We start from the raw sequence: 6074 nt of genomic DNA on the forward strand, positions 1-6074 counted from the left end.
CTCTACATGTACACTAACTATGAAGCTACTTCACTCCTAGAAGAGTTATTCATAATGAATGTTTGTGATTGTAACTCAATTCAAGCACATTTGAACATTGTTCAGCAGAATCATTTATGACAAATGATTTGACATCTTTAGCAACATTTTGGAATGTTAACTTACCACTGGCAATATTTGACATTTGTCTACAATTTGCTTCCCAATAGTCTCGAATTCAGATGTTAATGCTTCATTTGCAAAATGAACTACTTCCGTCTGTCTCTAATTACTTGTCCCCTTTTAAATTGACACACCTATTAAGAAAATAATTATTGACATAGTGAGTTTACCATTTTACCCCTATTAATTATGAAGGTGAAAACTTAAGATTTTCAAGAAGTTCTACCTTTTGCAAAATAATTAATTGAGGGTATAATAAGTAAAAAAAAAATTGTCCTTTCTTGATTTGTCAAAATGGACAAGTAATTAGGGAGATATGTATGGTCCTCTACTAACTTTGGAAAAGCTTATGTAGATATATGTGTGTTTGCTTTTGAAAAAGCTAAATATATATGAATGAATTTCTGCTGCTAAACCTTATTTTTTCTCTCAAAAAGTTTCAAATCCTAACATGAATCACTCAGTTTTGGGAAAGGTCGTCTCTATTGTAATTGAAGGTTGCGAAAACTGCTTGTGCTTACCACCCTTTGGTGAGCTGCCTTTTCTAGAAAGTCTAGTATTACACAAGGGGTCTGCGGAGTATGTTGAAGAGAATGATGTTCATTATGGATTCCCCAGAAGAAGGTTTCCATCTCTGAGAAAACTTAGTATATCCTATTTTCGTAATCTGAAAGGATTGCTGAAAAAGGAAGGAGAAGAGCAATTCCCGGTTCTTGAAGAGATAAAGATTTACGGATGCCCTATGTTTGTTTTCCCGACCCTTTCTTCTGTCAAGAAATTGGTTATTCATAAGGAGGCAGATGCAACAGGTTTTGATCAGGTCAATATCTAATCTTACCACTCTTACTTCCCTCTACATGTACACTAACTATGAAGCTACTTCACTCCTAGAAGAGTTATTCATAATGAATGTTTGTGATTGTAACTCAATTCAAGCACATTTGAACATTGTTCAGCAGAATCATTTATGACAAATGATTTGACATCTTTAGCAACATTTTGGAATGTTAACTTACCACTGGCAATATTTGACATTTGTCTACAATTTGCTTCCCAATAGTCTCGAATTCAGATGTTAATGCTTCATTTGCAAAATGAACTACTTCCGTCTGTCTCTAATTACTTGTCCCCTTTTAAATTGACACACCTATTAAGAAAATAATTATTGACATAGTGAGTTTACCATTTTACCCCTATTAATTATGAAGGTGAAAACTTAAGATTTTCAAGAAGTTCTACCTTTTGCAAAATAATTAATTGAAGGGTATAATAAGTAAAAAAAAATTGTCCTTTCTTGATTTGTCAAAATGGACAAGTAATTAGGGACAACTATAAAAGAAAAAGTGAACAAATAATTAAGGACAGAGGGAGTACTTTCGAAAAGGTTCGAAAAGATGAACTCACGGACAAATTTAAAAATTTATTCTTGAGCTTCGAAGCTCTTTAATAATGGCTGTCCATGGATTTGTATTTCCTCCTTATTTGTCAAATTTTTTCTTTAACTCAAATCAATTGATCTAGATGTTTTCAAACTCAAGAACTCAACAATGGGATTCCCATAAAGGATTCAATTTAGTCTCTACAATTTGTAATTGAAAATGAAAATTTTCAGATTTGGATTCAAACCCAGCAACCCACAATTTTTTTATTTTATTTTGACAGCTTTGTAGGTCAGTGTGATTTTCTGATTTTTGGCTTAAATCTTCACACCTAATTCGAAATCAATTAACAAGTAATGTGTAGATTCAATACACCAAACCCAATCACATTCACAAACTTTCAAGATTTGCACAAATTCGATAGTTTTTTTTTTCTTCAAATTTTAAGAAATTAATAAAGCCAAGAAAACAATTGAAGATTTAAGGTAAGTATTATAGAAATCTATAGTTTGAAGGATCAATTTATATATATATATATTACAAATTTTAAAAGAAAAAGAAAAGAGGCAAAATAGAATAAAGACGAAAGAAGAATCTAAAAAATAAAAGAGGTAAAATAGAATAAAGATAAAGAAGAATCTAAAAAAAAATTTTTTAAAATTATTATATATGCCTGACAGTTGCAGTGCGTGTCCACCACTTTAGGTTATGAATGTGGGTGTATAGTTGTAGGGTGATATTTATATCATTTTAAAGTAGTTCAAGGGGGGTAATAGGATCCCCGTAAAGTATAAGTGTGTAGTTGGAAATCGAACAATAGGTTGGGGGGTCATTTGGCTATTTACTCCTTAAGAATGCTTTTTTATTTTACCAAACCAATTCAAAACTGTTTTCAAGGAAAGAGACTAAAATATGTATCAAACTTTGAGAAAAAAATTCATCTATGTCATCTATTTACAATTTGGCTCATCTATGCATTGAGAAAAGGCTTATTCATGTCCTTATTTGACAACCGAAAAATGTTTCAATTTTGCAAAACTATTTTCTACACGTTGGCCATGTCATTAATTATTTTATTTAAATAAAAAAAAACTCAAATATGTCATTAAACTTTAAGAAAAGGCTTATATATGTCATTCATTTCAAGTTTAACTTATCAATGTCCATTTCAATCAACAAATAATGACATAAATTGGTCTTTTGTCCATATTATAACGAAGATTAAATATCACAAAGTTGAAGACTATATTTGCCCTTTGCCCATTAATTAATTAGGAAAGTGGAAACTGCCTGCCAAAGAGGAAGAAAAAGGGAGAAATTGCTGCCAAGGAAGAAGGAGAAGAAAGATAATACTCCCTCTGTTTTACTCTCTGTGTTCAACAATACTTGAAATTAATATCTCAAAAGGTCACTCAATTTTAAAAATTTATCTAGCAAAATTATTTAACTTTATTTTGTATCAATAAAATCACTAAACTTAAACCTTTCTATCAATGAAATCACTCAATTAAATTTATCATTAAAAAAAATATTAACATAACAAAATAAATTATTATTTTTATGTCATATAAACACGAACCCACAAATAAATAAATAAAAACTTATTAAAAAGAGTTCGGACAAACTTAATCACGGAAACAAATATTTTTTATGATATTATTGTATAATTTAGTCTTGATTTAATAAATAAATGAATATTTTTTTCTTAGTGAAACATGTTTTGGTATTACTGTAATGCCATAATATTTAGTTTGCCTCCTAAAATAAAAAAATGAGTATAAGTATTTAAGCAAAAACAACAAATTAAATCCAAAAATAGGAAGAAAAAACAATAAACAAATGTCAAAAATAGAACAAGTAAGTATTTATTAATTAATGAGTTCTTCGGCATGTAATCTATTTAGATGTTTCTTGCTAAATATAATTGGTAAATATCTTATTGTTCCTTTGTAATTCCACGGTTTGCTAGCGTTGACATAGATTTGTTCAAGCTTGAATTTTTTTTTTTTAAAATTGTTGATAAATAAGTTTTGAAATTTAAAATTGTGTTTGGATATACATTTTATTTGATTTTTGAAAAGTTTTGTGAGAGGAAGTAAAAAGTCCTTAATGAGATTTCTTTAATTTTATTTAATTGTGGAATTTATATTTACATGAATATAAAAATAATAATTTATTTTGCCATGCCAATATTCTTTTTAATTATAAATTTGATTGAGTAATTTTATTGATAGAAAGGTCTAAGTTTAGTGATTTTAATGATACAAAACAAAGTTCAATAACTTTGTTAGATAAAATTTCAAAGTTGAGTGACCTTTTGAGATATTAACTCTCATACTTGACTATCATTAACTTTGCACAATTCTTAGGAAACGGAAGAATATTTTTACTATATCACCCTCTGAATATAATAAATACAATATCTTAAAAAATGTAACAAGGAAATGACTATTATTAATGATAAGGGTAAATTAGGAACTAACTGTAAAATTATTCATTGATTTCATAAAGTGAACAATTATTATTGGATATCTCAAAATAGTATAGTGGACAATTATTATTGGACAGAGAAAGTAATTAATTTAGATCACACATTTTAAAAATATTTTTTTCTTTCTTAAATTCTCTACCCAATCAAATTATATCATATAAATTAAAATAAAGAATACAACCAAAACAAAAAAGATTGACAAGTTGAGAGATTAAAAGAACCAAAAGGCTGTATTTTTTTGTGGAAAACCTTTCCACTAACAGAGGTAAGTGGCAAACTAACCCCACAAGAAAAGACAGATATGAAACTAACTAGTAGTTTCCATGAATATGTATATCAAAACATTAGCTCTGTTACTATTCTCTCTGTCCCATTTTATGTGAGTTGTTTGATTAGGCACCGAGTTTAAGAAAGAAAGGAAAATTTTTAAAACTTGTGATCCAAAATGAATGATAGAAATTTGTGTGGCTGTAAATTATTTCATTAAGGATAAAATGGACATTTTATAGTTAAATTGTTACTTAATATAAAAATGTGTCATTCAAATCACATAAATTGGGACAATGGAGTAATATGCAACAAAACGCGCAAGTAGTTTAGATAGGGTGCTTGAGCGGTTCAGTTGAATATTCACGCTTAATGATTCAGTTTATTGGTTAATGGTTATCGAATTTTAAATCGTTAACCAGGGACGGCTCTTGCCTATAAATTCCACCTAATAATAAGGGAAAATGCATAAGTACCCCCCCAGCCTATGCCCGAAATCCCAGAGACACACATAAACCTTTCCTAAGGTCCCTATTACCCCCCCCGAACTTAATTTTTAATTAATTTTCTACCCCTTTTGGTCCTACGTGGTACTATTTTGAAAAATTTGTCAACACGTGCTAGGCCCACAAGAATAGTGCCACGTAGGACCAAAAGGGGTAGAAAATTAATTAAAAATTAAGTTCGGGGGGGGTAATAGGACCTTAGGAAAGGTTATGTGTGTCTCTGGGATTTCGGACATAGGCTGGGGGTACTTATGCATTTTCCCTAATAATAATTGAGAGATATTGTGGAATAATTGAGTTTGTAATTATTACAACTCCATCAAGTCAAGCTTTGTGCTTCTTACAGTCAGCTGTCCATATTACATCGATCTTACTTTATAGATTTATTGCTTACTCACAACAATTCCACCAATCTACACTCCCTCCACATATATGGCTGAAGCTTTCCTTCAAGTTCTGTTAGACAATCTGACTTGTTTCATCCAAGGGGAACTTGGATTGATTCTTGGTGTTAAGGATGAGTTCGAAAAGCTTCAAAGCACGTTTACTACAATCCAAGCTGTGTTAGAAGATGCTCAGAAGAAGCAATTGAGGACAAGGCAATAGAAAATTGGTTGCAGAAACTCAATGTTGTTGCATATGAAGCTGATGACATCTTGGATGAATGTAAAACTGAGGCACCAATTAGACAGAAGAAGAATAAATATGGGTGTTATCATCCAAACGTTATCGCTTTCCATCACAAGATTGGGAAAAGGATGAAAAACATAATGGAGAAACTAGAGGTAATTGCAGCAGAACGAATTAAGTTTCACTTGGATGAAAGGACTATAGAGAGACAAGTTGCTACACGCCAAACAGGTGCTCATCTTTAAATATTTTTTTCTAAAAAACAGCTTTATATCATCAAAATTCATGTGTGTTTTTGGGATTTTGTCTAATCTAAATGTTCGTCTCAAGTCTAAGTAGATAAGTGGATCCAGATTTGGATTTATTAATTGGGTTCAAAATCTATTATCTAAATCTGTTTAGTGAAGTTTTTAACATATATAATCTCAGATAAATCCCTAGCTTACTCATAGGATTAGGATAGTCCCCCAAGTCTAAATGACAGGATAAAGCCAGAGTTGTTTTAGATCTTATAAATTAACAATGATAATAATGTGAATTCAAAAAAGTGCATTTTTTTTAATTTGAAATATGTCTGCTGCTTCTCAAGCTTATCATTGTTTTTTTATTGTGCAAAATTCTTCTTTGTTTTTTTGCTGA

The 6074-nt window shown here is 30.1% G+C and overlaps 2 pseudogenes; both read left to right on the forward strand.

Annotated features, from left to right (window-relative positions):
• The window catches only part of LOC102592673 (disease resistance protein RGA2-like), a 37029-nt pseudogene that overhangs the window by 4211 nt on the left and 26744 nt on the right, over positions 1-6074 (forward strand).
• On the forward strand, positions 5092-5582 carry LOC107058878 (putative disease resistance protein RGA3; annotated as a pseudogene).

Source organism: Solanum tuberosum, unplaced genomic scaffold (assembly GCF_000226075.1).
Source record: "Solanum tuberosum cultivar DM 1-3 516 R44 unplaced genomic scaffold, SolTub_3.0 scf00683, whole genome shotgun sequence".
NCBI lineage: Eukaryota > Viridiplantae > Streptophyta > Magnoliopsida > Solanales > Solanaceae > Solanum > Solanum tuberosum.